Source organism: Etheostoma spectabile, unplaced genomic scaffold, assembly GCF_008692095.1.
Source record: "Etheostoma spectabile isolate EspeVRDwgs_2016 unplaced genomic scaffold, UIUC_Espe_1.0 scaffold00001516, whole genome shotgun sequence".
NCBI lineage: Eukaryota > Metazoa > Chordata > Actinopteri > Perciformes > Percidae > Etheostoma > Etheostoma spectabile.
The window spans coordinates 26,485-42,892 of NW_022602768.1; the positions used below are offsets into that span (position 1 = coordinate 26,485).

General features: G+C 44.5%; 1 non-coding gene across 1 annotated transcript; it reads right to left on the minus strand.

Annotated features, from left to right (window-relative positions):
- Positions 1-14,420: 14,420 nt before the first annotated feature.
- trnal-aag (transfer RNA leucine (anticodon AAG)) lies at positions 14,421-14,502 on the minus strand. Its single transcript has one exon. It is a non-coding gene; the product is annotated as a tRNA-Leu (tRNA).
- Positions 14,503-16,408: the final 1,906 nt, after the last annotated feature.

Consider the following 16,408-nt stretch of genomic DNA (forward strand, 5'->3'; position numbering starts at 1 on the left):
TATCTTTTACCAGGTTCAGGTGGTTAATAGTTATGGTCAAATGAAGCTTCATTAAGCTTTCTGAACAATGTTCTTCATTTTCTGAACGCATTCACTCAGTAGTGTTTTATTATTGGTTGTGCATCTGTGATTGCCCTAGAGGTGCTCTCAGTCCAGCACCTCTCCCGCACATCTTTGTTAGTTTTACACTGTCCAGCATAAATCGCTGACACCATACCTCACACTCATCCATGCATATACATTCACCACTGACTAAACTGACTACCACCATCATTGAATTATCATTTCTTTTGTTGTGGTCATATTCTCACATTTCCTTCAACCTTTGCACACAGTCTTTTGTCCTGACCTTTTCATGGGGTCATGACAAAGCATCTAGGGTCAATTTTAGCCTTTGTGTGAGTACATAGGTTTCCAGATACATTGTTTTTGTGAAGATTGACGACCAAATTGTTAGTTTTTCTGAAATTTTGCAAACCATTACATTGCCTTTCATAGCCTCGTTGGCGCAGTAGGCAGCGCGTCAGTCTCATAATCTGAAGGTCGTGAGTTCAACCCTCACACGGCGCAGGTGTTTTAAAAAACACTACTGCTGCTGAAAATACAGCGAGAGATGGTAGAACACTGGCACAAGCAAATGAATGGAATTTGTCATTCTTTGGTTATTTCTGAGATTGATACAATGAAAGGAATTATTTAAGAGTGGTAGCAAACCAATGAAAAGGCTTATAGAACATATGTGGTATGTCCTTGGACATACTATCCAAGCAGGGAGATGAGTACAGAGATTTGGGTGCTAGCAAGACGGATGTAGGTTGCCCATTGTTCATTTAGACTTACCAGCAACATTGTTATGATACAAACCTGCTTGAAAAACAGTCACAATTCTTTTTAAAGACTTGTGCATGGAACATACATGATATGATAGTGTCTGAATTTGTCCTTGTCCATACAGGCATGTCAAATGGACAACTCATCTAGCAGAATGTGCAACCACTGAGCTACCCAGGCTTCTAAAGCAGAGGACTGTGGGAAAAACAATCTCCTGAACTACAAATTAAAGTTCAAGTAAATGAAGACCAAAAAGCTGTTGCCATGATCACGGTCTTCTGGACAGCAGGAGGGTAGACCACGATTTGCACAATGCCTGACAACACCAAATGTTATTGCACAAACTGGTTGAAAATTGGCTAAATTGGCCAAAACGGTTAAAAAGCTCAAAGTCACAACTCATCATGGCCACTTGCAGACTGTGAACATCCTGCAAACCTGCATGACAGATAACAATAGCGAGCACTTCATACATATCACACAATCAAGCTGTTGCCTTACCAGGGACTTGAGCTGTGGTATTCTTTTTCGCTCAAAACGTTGATAACCTAATGCAATTTAATGGCTACAGACAATAAACTTTACTGCTAGTGGATACAATAAAACAACTCTCCCTCTGGTTCCGCTTCTATACTCTTAGTGTCCTCATGCGGAAGCACTATACGTAGTTTGATCAAAAGCCCTCGTGACAGGAAAAATCCACCAGATGACTTGTCATCCAAGCAGAGAGATCAGCACAGAGATTTGGGTGCTAGCAAGATGGATGTAGGTTGGCCATTGTTCATTTAGACGTACCACCAACATTGAGCTACCCATGCTTCGAAAACAGAGGTCTGTGGAAAAAACAATCTCCTGAACTATAAATTGAGGTGCAAGTAAATGAAGAAGATTAAGCTGTTGCCATGGAAGGAAAAATCCACCAGATGACTTGCCATCAAAGCATAGAGATCAGCACTTCATACATATCCCACAATAAAGCTGTGGCCTTACCGAGGACTTGAGCTGTGGTATTCTTTTTCACTTAAAACATTGATAACCTAATTCAAACAACACAGCTTCAGACAAGTAAACTTTATTGCTGGTGGGTGCAAAAAAACAACTCTCCCTCTTGTTCCGCTTCTATACTCTTAGTGTTACGGTTAGTAAGACCCAGAACCATAGAGATACAAAATGCACGCAGACAGAATAAGGTTCAGGTAGTTTAATGAGTGCGGAGGGGTTCAAACACCGGTGTAGACAGGTGGCTGGTCGGCGTGAGGGAGGAAGGCAGCTCGGAGGGACAACGGATTGGATCTAAGGAGAGGCAGAGTTAGTACTAGAATACAACAACAAACAACAACACAGGCGCAAATGACTAGGAGCCCAGTTACCTCAATTGTGCATGTAATGATCTGGCGTTGAAGAGGCGGTCAGCCCGGGTTTATGTATTGCAGTGGGTGATGAGTGATGAGGAACAGCTGAGTGGATGACGGAACGTAGATGGAAAGCCACGCCTCTAGATCCCCTGGAACGCCCTCACGGCAAGACAGACAAGACACACAGAAGAAAGGGAAGACACGACACAGGTTGGGGAATGCACCAGACCACAACACTTAGCCCTCGTGACAGGAAAAATGCAGCAGATGACCTTCTATCCAAGCAGGGAGATTAGTACAGAGATTTGGGAGCTAGCAAGATGGACGTAGGTTGCCTATTGTACATTTAGACTTACCAGCAACATTGTTATGATGCAAACCTGCTTGAAAAACAGCCACAATTCTTTTTAAAGACTTATGGATGGAACACAAACGATATGGCAGTATCTGAAGTGTTCAAGAACGTCAACTCTACACCTGAACAGGGACTTGAACCCTGGACCCACAGATTAAAAGTCTGATGCTCTACCGACTGAGCTACCCAGGCTTCTGAAGCTACTGGCTGTGGAAAAAATAATCTCCTGAACGACAGATTGAAGTTTAAGTAAATGAAGACCATTAAGCTGTTGCCATGATCATGGTCTTCTGGACAGCAGGAGGGTAGACCATAATTTGCACAATGCCTGAGAACACCAAATGTTATTGCACAAACTGGTTGAAAATTGGCTAAATTGACCAAAACGGTTAAAAAGCTCAAAGTCACAACTCATCATGGCCACTAGCAGACTGTGAACATCCTGCAAACCAGCATGACAGATGATGTTAGCGAGCACTTCCTACATATCACACAATCAAGCTGTTGCCTTACCAGGGACTTGAGCTGTGGTATTCTTTGTCGCTGAAAAGGTTGATAACCTATTGCAATTTGTGGACAAATAAACTTTATTGCTGGTGAGTACAATAAAACAACTCTCCCTCTTGATCCGCTTCCTGTTGACGGGAAAAATCCACCAGATGACTTGCCATCCAAGCAGGGAGATCAGTACAGAGATTTGGGTGCTAACAAGATGGATGTAGGTTGGCCATTGTTCATTTAGAGATAGCACCCACATTGTTATGATGCAAACCTGCATGAAAAACAGCCACATTTCTTTTTAAAGACTTGTGCAGTTTACTTACATGATACAACAGTGTCTGAAAGTGTTCAGAATTGGCAATGTGTACAACTCATCCAGCTCATCCAGAACTCGGACAATTTTGCTCAATTTGGCCTTAATTGTTTCTGGACATCTGTTCTTTTTAAACAGTTAAAAAGCAGGCCGGTTAGCTCAGATTGTTTGCGTGTGGTGCTAAAAATGCTAAGCACCGGCAGACACTTTAGGGGTACTAAAATCGCCAAACCCTACGCCCAAGAGCATCTGTATCCACCTTTCTTATGCACAAATTGGCCATTAGCGCAAAACAAGTCTCAATCTCTACAGCTCTGCTTTCCACGTCTTTTGTAGCAAGGCCAAAAACATACAGTTGTAAGGTTGTCTGCTCAGTAAGTGCAAATATGAGTCACAGGTAACTGATGTGCCTAGCATTCAATCTATTTCCTTCAACAAAAGCTAACTGGCCACCTAATTAGTCTGCTGTGTGCCTTCAATATCATATCATATCAATATTATGTGGATATTATGAAAGAAACTGTCAAGCAAACACTTGCAACACTTTTAAAGGTTCCATGGTGTAATGGTTAGCACTTTGGACTCAAATCTCAGTGGAATGTGTTTTAAGCCACAGTATAAGTGAAAAAAATCAACCTTTCAACTTTACACATTTAGTTTAAAGTAAGCTTACAGGTTTAATGTCCTTGGCCATTTAGACTGAAAACAGTACATTGGTGGAGGCATGTTGAGGAGTCACCTGGTTGTTAATGTGAAGGAGCTCCACATTTGACAGTATTGACTGGAAGTGATAGGCTTTGAGTTACATGGGGGATACACACTTTGCATTTAGTCACCATAAAAATTAGGTATCACTGAAATTTGAACTTGTGTTGCTGCAGTCAGAGTATACAGTGCTCATCCTGAATGGGCCAGTATAGTGCATCAGAATTGCTTGTTGAATGGTCTATTAGCTTTGGAACCCCCTTTCCCCACAGCTTTCAATTGTCAGATATGGGTGGGGGAGTGGGCACTGTGTCCAACCCTTTCTGTGTAAAAAAAACCACTAAAGAAGTCTCTTGGATGAGAGACAAAACTTCTGCGGAGGACCTTTTTACCAAGTTCTGTTGCCCTTCAAGGTTCAAGGAGTCTTTATTATCCCCGGGGGGCAATTTGTTGTGCAGCAGCATGTAACATAAATAACACACAGGTTATACAAGACAACAGCCATAAATCTAGAAATAAAATAAATACGTACTACACAGAAGTCCATACCTCACATTGACTTATTAAAAAAGCCTATAGCGGGGTTTTCAAGATGGCGGCTTAAGGGACAGTCGGGACGAGGGGCGCTGGCGCTTATTTTTGCCTATTTCTCCAGTTTATACTCTGCAAAAAGCGACAAGGCAGTCTCTTCTCGTCGGCTAAACTTGCGATGAGTATTAGTGATTATTTTTTAAGACCGTCTGAGAACATGCCACAAAGGAAAAACGTTGTGACGGAGACGACAGGGGAATCGAGCGGAGAAGCTAATGAGGCTACTGGCGGTTTGGCTAGCGAAAAGGTTTGCGACTCTGAGAGGATGGACCCAGCTTTTCAGGAGGTGATTCGTGCGGTAACCGACAACCTTACGAAGGTTTTCGAAGACAAATTAAGGGACCAACTTGACCCGATATCGAGATTTATGCATGATTACCGAGAGCAGCTTCAAGAACACGAGAGGCGCATCGCAGAGGCAGAGTCCCGTATCTCCACCGTGGAAGACGAAACAGCCCCTGTCGTTAACAAGCTGAAGTCACTGGAGAGACAGGTGAAAGAGCTCACGGATCACATTGATGACATGGAAAATAGGGGTAGGAGACGAAACATACGCATAATTGGGCTCAGAGAGTCTGCGGAATACGCGGAAGGGAATGATCCCGCTTTATTCTTTGAGAAGTGGCTCCCAAAAGTGCTGAACATCCAAACGGAAACCGGGAAGCTAAAAGTGGACAGAGCTCATCGCACCGGAGGTCCAGTCCCCGCCGCTGGCCAAAGGCCACGTCCAGTCCTGGTTAGGCTGCACAACTACCGCGACAAGGAGAGGATCATGCGTGCGTCTTTGGAAAAGGGCAAGAATGGGCAACCCCTGGAGCACGACGGTGCCTCTGTGATGATTTTTCAGGATTTCTCAGCGGCTGTTGCACAGAAGCGTAAAGGCTTTGATGGCGTTAAGAAACGTCTGAAAACCGTGGATGCCAGCTACAGGCTCCTCTACCCCGCCAAGCTTAAAGTCACTCACCGTGGTACTACAAGGGTGTATCAGACCCCAGCTGAAGTTGAACGATTTCTGGATATGCTTAAATAAGCCCCGCTGTCAGCGCCATGGGACACATAGGTACTTCGTTTTACTGTTTTATACACCTATGTGAATTCAATTATTGTGATGAATAGTATTCTTATGCAGAGACATTATGCTTGTCGTTATATATTACTTTTTGTAAAATGGGTAAATAATGGTTCTTATTATCCAAGCGCCGGCCCCCCCTTTTCTTTTTTTTCTTTTTTTGGTTGTTGCTCTTGAATTAGCTAAACAGGTGACTGTTTGTTGTCAGAAGACCTACACACTTGCTCTTCACCGTTTGGAGGAGAAATAGTGTATCTGTTATGCCAATGTTAGGCAATGTTTGTTGGCAGTTAGCTAGTTTTACTGTTTGTTACATGTTATTCCAGCTCTTTTTGAAGTATGGAGGGGGAGGGAGGAGAGAAAAATGTTCGACCTCATTATACCAAAGAAACTATGTCAGAGTCCACGCGCCTTGTTTTTATAGCTAAATGCTATTATGTCAGCACTTAATATTTGTACATGGAATGTTAATTCACACACCTCTTAAACGGAGAAAGGTCTTAACATATCTTGAGAGGGCACAGGTTCAAGTAGCTTTTTTACAAGAAACCCATTTGGATGCGAAAGAACATGCAAAATTGCAACAGGGTGTTTTCAATCAGGCCTTCTTTTCCTCCTGTACATCTAGAAGCAGAGGTGTTATCATTCTGATCCGGAAAAATGTACCATTTAAACTTATGGATTGCATAAAAGATACCGGTGGGAGATATATTATTGTGAAGGGTATTCTGTTTGGGGAGGAGATCGCCTTTATGAACGTCTACTTCCCCCCTGGTCAACCAGGCAAATTTCTAATGTCTGCTTTTACAAAACTGGTGGAATTGAACATCAAGAATACAATTGTGGGTGGAGATTTTAACTGTCATCTCTCCCCCTTGGTTGATAAATCCCCATCTGGCAAATGTCGTATTTCATCTCAGGCCCAATTGGTTTTGACTTTGTGTGAGGAGTTGGCATATATTGATGTGTGGAGAACACAACATTTAACAGATAAGGAATTCACATTCTTCTCCAAAGTACATTCTTGTTATACAAGAATTGATTATTTTTTTGTCCCCAGGCAGTTCCTACCGTCAGTCATTTCTAGCTCAATCGGTAACATAATAATATCAGACCATGCGCCTGTGTACATTAAATGTAACGTTGGAACTGTGGCCAGTCGATCAAGACGGTGGCACTTTGACTCCTCTATTTTGTATGATGGAAAATTTAAAACTTATTTTGCAGAGGAATTCAAGCATTTTCTCTCAGTTAATGCAGCATCCACCGATGATCCATCATTACTGTGGGAGACCTCCAAAGCTTATTGCAGAGGCCTCATTACTACTTTTACAAATGGTAAAAGACGCAGGCAAGCAGAACAAAGATTAATTTTGGAAGCCAAATTGAAGAAGGCTGAGCAAGTCTATCAAGTTAGACCCTCCACGGAGAAACTCAAAGAAATCCAGACTCTCCGCTCTGCGCTAAACTGCCTGCTAACAAATGAAGCAGAGAAAAAAATGAGATTTGCCAAACAAAAACCATATGAACACGGTGACAAGCCTGGGAAATATTTGTCATACGTGATCAAAAAGAAATCAGACTCTCAAAATATAGCATTCATTAACGACAGGAATGGCAAACAACTCTTTGACTCAGATGATATTAACAACACCTTCAAAAGATTTTACGAAAATCTCTACGAGTCTCAGATCTCTAATGACACTACAGAGCTAATGGACACCTTTTTTTCCAACTTTAACCTTCCTTGTTTGACAGAAATCCAAAAATCAACATTAGACAGTCCTATAACCATTAAGGAAGTCACGGAAGCCATTGGAGGTCTGCAGTCTGGAAAAACAGCAGGGCCTGACTCTCTTACTGTAGAATTTTACAAGGAGTTCATCACCCTACTGGTTGAACCGCTGCTACACATGTTTAACGACTCTTTCCGAAAGGTCACTTGCCCATGTCATTGAGGGAAGCCATCATATCTCTAATACTTAAAAAAAAATAAACCACCGGAAGATTGTGCCTCGTACAGGCCAATTTCCTTATTAAATGTAGACTTAAAGATCCTTTCAAAAATATTAGCGAAATGTTTGGAGATCCTACTCCCAACACTTATCAATGAGGATCAAACTGGCTTCATTAAGGGACGTTGCTCCTTTAATAACATGCGTAGGTTGCTCAACGTGATCCAGCTCTTCAATCAAAGTGCAATGCCTGGTCTAGTTGTTTCCCTAGACGCCGAAAAGGCATTTGATCGCGTTGAGTGGTCATATCTTTTCTACACTATGAGAAAGTTTGGCCTGGGGAAAATTTTGTTAATTGGATCAGAATACTTTACAGCGAGCCTTGCTCAGCTGTTATTACTAATGGTTTACGATCGCCAAATTTCCGGGTGCAAAGGGGAACACGCCAAGGCTGCCCCCTATCGCCCCTGCTTTTTGCTCTGGTTATGGAGCCTCTGGCAGAGGCGGTGCGGACCCATGGGGGGATATGTGGTCTGACCATTGGGGAGAGACAACACAAGATTACTTTATATGCTGACGACGTGCTCATATTTCTATCTCAGCCTGAGGACTCTATCCCGCATCTCATAGAGACCATTAACAGGTTTGGGGACTTTTCGGGCTATAAAATCAATTTCAACAAATCTGAGGTCATGCCACTAGGCACATTAAAACGTCAACCATCTATACCTGCTCCATTTCCTTTCACTTGGTCCCCAGAAGGATTTTCATACCTGGGAATAAGAATTACCCCCTCATTTGACAAAATGTATAAGGCCAATTTCATCCCCTTATTTGAACGGATTCGGTTGGACCTTGAAAGATGGAGAGCGCTGCCTCTCTCGTGGTTGGGCCGCGTGTCTCTTCTAAAAATGAATGTCTTGCCCAGACTTCTATATCCCATACAAATGATTCCAGTTCTTTTTCTCCGTAAAACAATTAAGGCTCTAAATGGGTGGCTAAGTTCTTTTATATGGGCAGGAAGGAAACCACGCTTAAAAATTTCTACACTGTGCCTCCCGTCCACGAGTGGAGGCCTTGATCTCCCGGACATACGAAAGTATCAGATCAGTGCTCACATGCGTGCTGCTGCTGATTGGACAGGGGGGCCTGCTTCTCTGTGGCTTGATATAGAAAGCTCTATGTCCAGGTTCCCTTTAAAAAACTTACTTTTTTTGGGAAAAAACTATACTATAAAAACGTACTGCAGTAACCCCATTACTATTAACACTGTGAGGGCATGGCAAATGGTCCAAAAACTTGAGGACAGGTTCCAAATTATATCTCCTCTTACACCTATTTGTGATAACCCGATGTTTCTACCTGGCGCCATGGACTCTGGCTTCAAAATATGGTCAATAAAGGGAATTCGTACGCTTTCTGACTTGATGGAAGGAAACACATTATTATCATTCTCCCAACTATTGGATAAATATGATATTGGGAGGCAGGATTTCTTTCGTTATTTGCAAATTAGAGATTTCATACAGAAAAAAACCGCACTCGATGTGGACCAAACAATTTCAGTGTGTGAAAAACAGCTTTTTTCCCCCAGGGTAAAAACTTCAAAGTCTTTTACAACTTGCTGAAAGAGCACCCCTTACCAAATACATTTCACCTAAAAGAAGTTTGGGAAAAGGAATTGCAGTGGGCAATAAATCAGGAGGGATGGGATGAGGTTTGGAAGAATGTAAAGTCTTTAAGTATTTGCAATCGGGTTAAGTCCATACAATTTAAAATTTTACACCGTGCGCACATTTCTCCTTCTCAGCGAAGTAAATTCAATGCAAGCCTCTCACCATTTTGTCTAAAATGTAAAGTGGATATTGGTAGTCTTACACATTGTTACTGGTCCTGCAGGGAAATTCAACATTTTTGGCATATAATAAAATGTGAATTAGATAAGATTTTCTCTGTTTGCACACAATTTAACCCATTGTATTTACTACTTGGTTTAACAGACGCCGGTATTACTGCTAAATATCAGCGTCAACTCTACAGAATGCTTACTTTTTGTGCAAGAAAATGTGTGATATTGAATTGGATTTCTGACAAAGTACCAAGTAAATCACAATGGCTAAATATAGTACTGGACTATATATCTCTGGACTACTTGACGAGCAAACTGCACGATAAAGAAAATAATTTATAAAGTTTGGGAACCTTTTACTTCTTATGTAGGTTTTGAAACTTCGGTTCTTCTTCGGAGAGGATTTGTAATTTGAGGGATGACCGAATTGTAAACATCTGAAATGTTTTGGTATAGACCATTTGTTTTCCATTGCTGTCTTTTTTTTCCCTTCTTTTCTCTTTGGTAGGTATGTATGTGTGTCTATACGCATATGCTCGTATATAGGTATGTAACTTTAAGAGCTGGAATGTTCTCTTGTTCTTGTCTTGTATTTGTTTGTTTGTCAAAACGTTGAAAACCAATAAATATAATTATATAAAAAAAAAAAAAAAAAAAAAAAACTAAAATTCATAAATTTAAATCATAAAATTTTAAACCCAGTTATTTTTGTAATAGAAACTCATTTCTGATAAAGAAACTTAACATGTAAAATTTGAAGTATTGATCCCAAAGTGATCACCTTTTTGTGCAATTGTTTTAGTTTGGAGGCATGCATAAAGTAATGGCAAAAAGAAACAGTTGTGCTTCCAGGCAGATTAAATCATTCATAGCTTAGAATTTATCAGAGAAGTATGGTAAAATTGGTTCAGTTTAATATCACCACAGATATAAGTAGGTACATGCAGAAACATGTCAAAGGCACATCAGGTTGACAAGGTAACAGGCGTCAGGTTGGCGGCCTGGTCGCCCAGCGTCAGGTTGGCGGCCTGGTCGCCCAGCGTCAGGTTGGCGGCCTGGTCGCCCAGCGTCAGGTTGGCGGCCTGGTCGCCCAGCGTCAGGTTGGCGGCCTGGTCGCCCAGCGTCAGGTTGGCGGCCTGGTCGCCCAGCGTCTGGTTGGCGGCCTGGTCGCCCAGCGTCTGGCCTGGTCGCCCAGCGTCAGGTTGGCGGCCTGGTCGCCCAGCGTCTGGTTGGCGGCCTGGTCGCCCAGCGTCTGGTTGGCGGCCTGGTCGCCCAGCGTCTGGTTGGCGGCCTGGTCGCCCAGCGTCTGGTTGGCGGCCTGGTCGCCCAGCGTCTGGTTGGCGGCCTGGTCGCCCAGCGTCTGGTTGGCGGCCTGGTCGCCCAGCGTCTGGTTGGCGGCCTGGTCGCCCAGCGTCTGGTTGGCGGCCTGGTCGCCCAGCGTCTGGTTGGCGCCTGGTCGCCCAGCGTCTGGTTGGCAGCCTGGTCGCCCAGCGTCTGGTTGGCGGCCTGGTCGCCCAGCGTCTGGTTGGCGCCTGGTCGCCCAGCGTCTGGTTGGCGGCCTGGTCGCCCAGCGTCTGGTTGGCAGCCTGGTCGCCCAGCGTCTGGTTGGCAGCCTGGTCGCCCAGCGTCTGGTTGGCAGCCTGGTCGCCCAGCGTCTGGTTGGCGGCCTGGTCGCCCAGCGTCTGGTTGGCGGCCTGGTCGCCCAGCGTCTGGTTGGCGGCCTGGTCGCCCAGCGTCTGGTTGGCGGCCTGGTCGCCCAGCGTCTGGTTGGCGGCCTGGTCGCCCAGCGTCTGGTTGGCGGCCTGGTCGCCCAGCGCTGGTTGGCGGCCTGGTCGCCCAGCGTCTGGTTGGCGGCCTGGTCGCCCAGCGTCTGGTTGGCGGCCTGGTCGCCCAGCGTCTGGTTGGCGGCCTGGTCGCCCAGCGTCTGGTTGGCGGCCTGGTCGCCCAGCGTCTGGTTGGCAGCCTGGTCGCCCAGCGTCTGGTTGGCAGCCTGGTCGCCCAGCGTCTGGTTGGCAGCCTGGTCGCCCAGCGTCTGGTTGGCAGCCTGGTCGCCCAGCGTCTGGTTGGCAGCCTGGTCGCCCAGCGTCTGGTTGGCAGCCTGGTCGCCCAGCGTCTGGTTGGCAGCCTGGTCGCCCAGCGTCTGGTTGGCAGCCTGGTCGCCCAGCGTCTGGTTGGCAGCCTGGTCGCCCAGCGTCTGGTTGGCAGCCTGGTCGCCCAGCGTCTGGTTGGCAGCCTGGTCGCCCAGCGTCTGGTTGGCAGCCTGGTCGCCCAGCGTCTGGTTGGCAGCCTGGTCGCCCAGCGTCTGGTTGGCAGCCTGGTCGCCCAGCGTCTGGTTGGCAGCCTGGTCGCCCAGCGTCTGGTTGGCAGCCTGGTCGCCCAGCGTCTGGTTGGCAGCCTGGTCGCCCAGCGTCTGGTTGGCAGCCTGGTCGCCCAGCGTCTGGTTGGCAGCCTGGTCGCCCAGCGTCTGGTTGGCAGCCTGGTCGCCCAGCGTCTGGTTGGCAGCCTGGTCGCCCAGCGTCTGGTTGGCAGCCTGGTCGCCCAGCGTCTGGTTGGCAGCCTGGTCGCCCAGCGTCTGGTTGGCAGCCTGGTCGCCCAGCGTCTGGTTGGCAGCCTGGTCGCCCAGCGTCTGGTTGGCAGCCTGGTCGCCCAGCGTCTGGTTGGCAGCCTGGTCGCCCAGCGTCTGGTTGGCAGCCTGGTCGCCCAGCGTCTGGTTGGCAGCCTGGTCGCCCAGCGTCTGGTTGGCAGCCTGGTCGCCCAGCGTCTGGTTGGCAGCCTGGTCGCCCAGCGTCTGGTTGGCAGCCTGGTCGCCCAGCGTCTGGTTGGCAGCCTGGTCGCCCAGCGTCTGGTTGGCAGCCTGGTCGCCCAGCGTCTGGTTGGCAGCCTGGTCGCCCAGCGTCTGGTTGGCAGCCTGGTCGCCCAGCGTCTGGTTGGCAGCCTGGTCGCCCAGCGTCTGGTTGGCAGCCTGGTCGCCCAGCGTCTGGTTGGCAGCCTGGTCGCCCAGCGTCTGGTTGGTTTCGAGCCGTTGGGTCCGTTCAGGGGCAATTGAACATCTGCAAGTTTTTGAATAGCTGCCTCAGCTTCCACTTCATGGTTTCCAGTTGTGCTGAAAATATGAAGAAATCGTTAAGTCCCAACTACCCTTGACAATAATACTGTAAAGAATTGACCATTAAGGCTTCTTCGTTTTTTATTAAAAAGCAAAGCAAGTATTAAGACTTCCCTTTTAAGACTTTATAGCCCCAAAAGACTTCATTGGTAATTAGGCCAGTTAAGTTTGCTTACAACATTACAGAATCTGAATTGAGATTAAGCTAGCACAGCAGTTGTGTTCATGTGCTGCATTCACTTGGTTTGGGAAATTCCACGATCTATACAAAGCTACCTTAGCTATTCTGTTGCTTTTGAGAGCAAATAGCCACACAATATAAAAAGAGTTTAATCTTAATTTATTTTTCATGTAACTGTTGGACACTTGCAAAATTAGACAATACGGTGTGAGAGATGTGGCTATAGGCCGAGGTTGAGTAAGCACCAATTGTTGTATTCAATAAATATATGAATGTCTGATTAATTAAGCCAGCTTTATACCCACATTGTATGGTCAAAATAGTTTAAACATGGGTTGGAATCCCCATTCCAAAAGCCAGACAACTTAACCTTATTTACTACATTGTGCCACAAAGAACTTCAGCTGTAAACACAGTTGCGGCATTTTCCCAATATGGTTTCACAGAACCTCCTCACCTTCTTTAGCAGCTTGGATCAACTTGGACTCCATTGACTGGAGAAGTGCGAAGGCCCTCTTCATGGAGAGATCATTGGGAGACACATCTGTGGCAGAAAATAAATTCAGTTAGTATCCGTAAGAAGCTCTTGAAAGATTCTGTCACTAACGTTCTTACCTCTAATCATTCTCCTCTGCAGCTCATCATCATGTCTTTCATTTGTGCCGCCAACTGGCAAACTCAAGCCTAAGGACAATGCAACTGTTGTTAATGAAATGTTTCTGCTGTTTGACACCACATATCATGAACTTGTTCCAGCTAAATTTTACTTCAGTAATTGTGTAATTTACCCTACTCTTTACATTTGTTATACTCCACTACATATTTGAATACAAGCTTGAAACAGAAGAAACGTAACAACCTTTGTTAATCCAAACAGTCAGCACACAAACAACAAAGACCCAAACAGCTGCCATCACTCCAGTCACCAAGAGAAACTGGTTCCTGTGCTACATGCCAGGTAAAAACCCATCATGCAGGTAGTACAGCTGTTGCTGATCAGCTCTGATTGGCTCTCTCTGCAGAGTCAGTGATAGTTGAGATTCAGCCCATGAAAAATGGGAATTTGGAAGCAAGGGACATGTACAGACTATATTGTAAAGAAAGTCCAGGAAGTTGTGTTTTTTACAAGAAAGAAAGTCAGTGATGTTTGTCTGAACACTGTTAGACTTTTTTTTGTAAATTTGCGTTAACTTACTGGCAACGTGCTGTAACTTCCTGATTACAGTATCATAACTGTACATGTTTTTTTACAGTATAATACCCTTACTGTAACTTAGTTTTACAGTAGTAAAAATATCCTTGGTTTTACTGTTTAAAGAACTCCACAGTGGCAAAGCCCCAGGGATTGATTAAATTCGTTGAGAAATATTGTAAGGAGAGGCTGTCTTGGTTGACATACCTCTTTAACATTGCGTGGAGGTCTGTGGCAGTGCCTAAGGAGTGGCAGACCAGGGGGGTTGCTCCCCTCTTCAAGAAGAATGGCATCTGCCCATTACAGGAGTATCACTATGCTCAGGCTCCTTGGTAAACTCTACTCCAAGGCGCTGGAAAGTCAAGTTTAGCCAATCCTCAGCGAGGAGTGTACCAATGTATGTAATATTTCAGCAGTTGGCAGCGGAGGGATTTGAACCCACGCCTCCAGAGAGACTGGAGCCTTAATCCAGCGCCTTAGACCGCTCGGCCACACTACCTGCAAATATCACTTCCCCAAATCGTGACAAACACAAGGAACGTAACTAACGGTATGCTTGTCAATGTTATTGGAACAAAACGTTTGCAAGGGAAAAGCCAATACTTACATTCTAAAAAATGTTATCACTCTTTGTCATTTTTCTCTGGCATTGTTGATTTTAGAATATTGTAACCAATGAGTAGGGTTAGGTCTGTGTGAATATGGGCTGAACATTTACCTGGGCTGAATATGTGAACATCTTCTTTTGCATATTCACTGTAAAGATCCATTACCCCTCCAACTGCCAACTATTGTTCTAGAGACAATAGGATACAGTTTTAGATTGCAAAGTAACTGTCCAAGACCAAAGACTTCAATGAAATACCTCAAGGGATCAAAACAGTTTGTCAAAATGGGAAAGTTCATGTTTTTTGATTAGAAATTCGAGCACAGTTGTTCATGTACCATTCAAAAACAAAAGGACAATCATGAAACACATATAACTTAGATTACCTAACTACAGCTCTGATTCAATACAGGCCAATGTCAGAGATTGTACAGATCTTTCTGTAGACCTTCACCACCTAAATACTAATCCCCATACCGGGAGCTGAACCCAGGGCACCTGGGTGAAAACCAGGAATCCTAACCACTAGACCATATGGGACTGACCACATACTAATAACAGGGACTTCATGAATCAATTCATAGTCTGGCTGGAAACAGGCCTTCTCTTGAACGTGAATGAAGAAGCTTCTTAAGTAAGTTTTATCTTGAAGCTTTTGAGTGTTATTTAGGTTTTTATCTGCTTTAACTATTACCGGACAGCGGGGGCACGGAGCAGAGCAGAGCGGCCGTTAGGGAGGAATCCTCCTCCGGGTTCAGCTCCATTTTGAACTGGCGGTAAAAAACTTAACGTTGGAACTTTATGACGAATAGAAATGTTGACAGGTTGATTTCTGTTAATAACAAACACAACTATAGTCAATAGAAAAAGAAAATATATATATGAAAAGCCGTCTTGGTTCATCTTTCCACTGTTCCTACAATCACCACTTTGGTCTGGTTGGAAACTAAAGGATCTAAACTAAAAGGATGTTCCTCTTTAACTAAAAGGTCTATCTCTATAGGGATCCATCCCATAATGTTGTCACACACTTAGAATAATAATCTTAGTCTGTCAGCAGCAACAACACAACCTTTAGTGGACGCTGACTTTACCTTTAAATTAGGAGTTTAAATAGAGACAAAACAGGAAGAATAAATCCATCAAATCAAGTCCCCAATAATCAGCATGTGGCCTTGTTTTATTTCAGGTAGTCAGCATGACAGAGACTGGGACTCCAGGTTAATAAGATTCTCACGCAAGTATCAAGATATGAATTCAGTTGTGATTTTGTGAGAATTCCGTGAATATTGCCATTCAATTAGATTCATTTGGTATTGATGATGCAAAAATAATAACTAACTCCAGTGAAATTATTTAAAATTTATTGAGGACTAGATTAGGACTGGATTTAAAGCTGATTCTGGTTTCCAATTTGGCCCCAGGTGTGTCTGTTAAAACACAGATGGAGACAACTTCTCTCTGTTGATGCTTTATTACAATCAAGCATCAGGATAAACATGGGGGGGGGGGGGGGGGTAGCTTGCTATGGCTGTGTGTGTGGTAATAAAATAAATAAATAACAAGGAATCATATATGCTAGTAAATAATAACAATGAACCCACTATTAATTACATTATCTTAATGAGCAAGGACATTTAACAATCATCATTATATCGAATCAACAGCCAGGTGAAACCTAGGTAACAGGAGAAGAATGTAAACAAGGTAACTTTTAAATGTACCAGATTTATAGACCAATACAACAGGCTTACATGAACTGACATCATCAGTTATATGACTTACAGTTCTCAAAGAC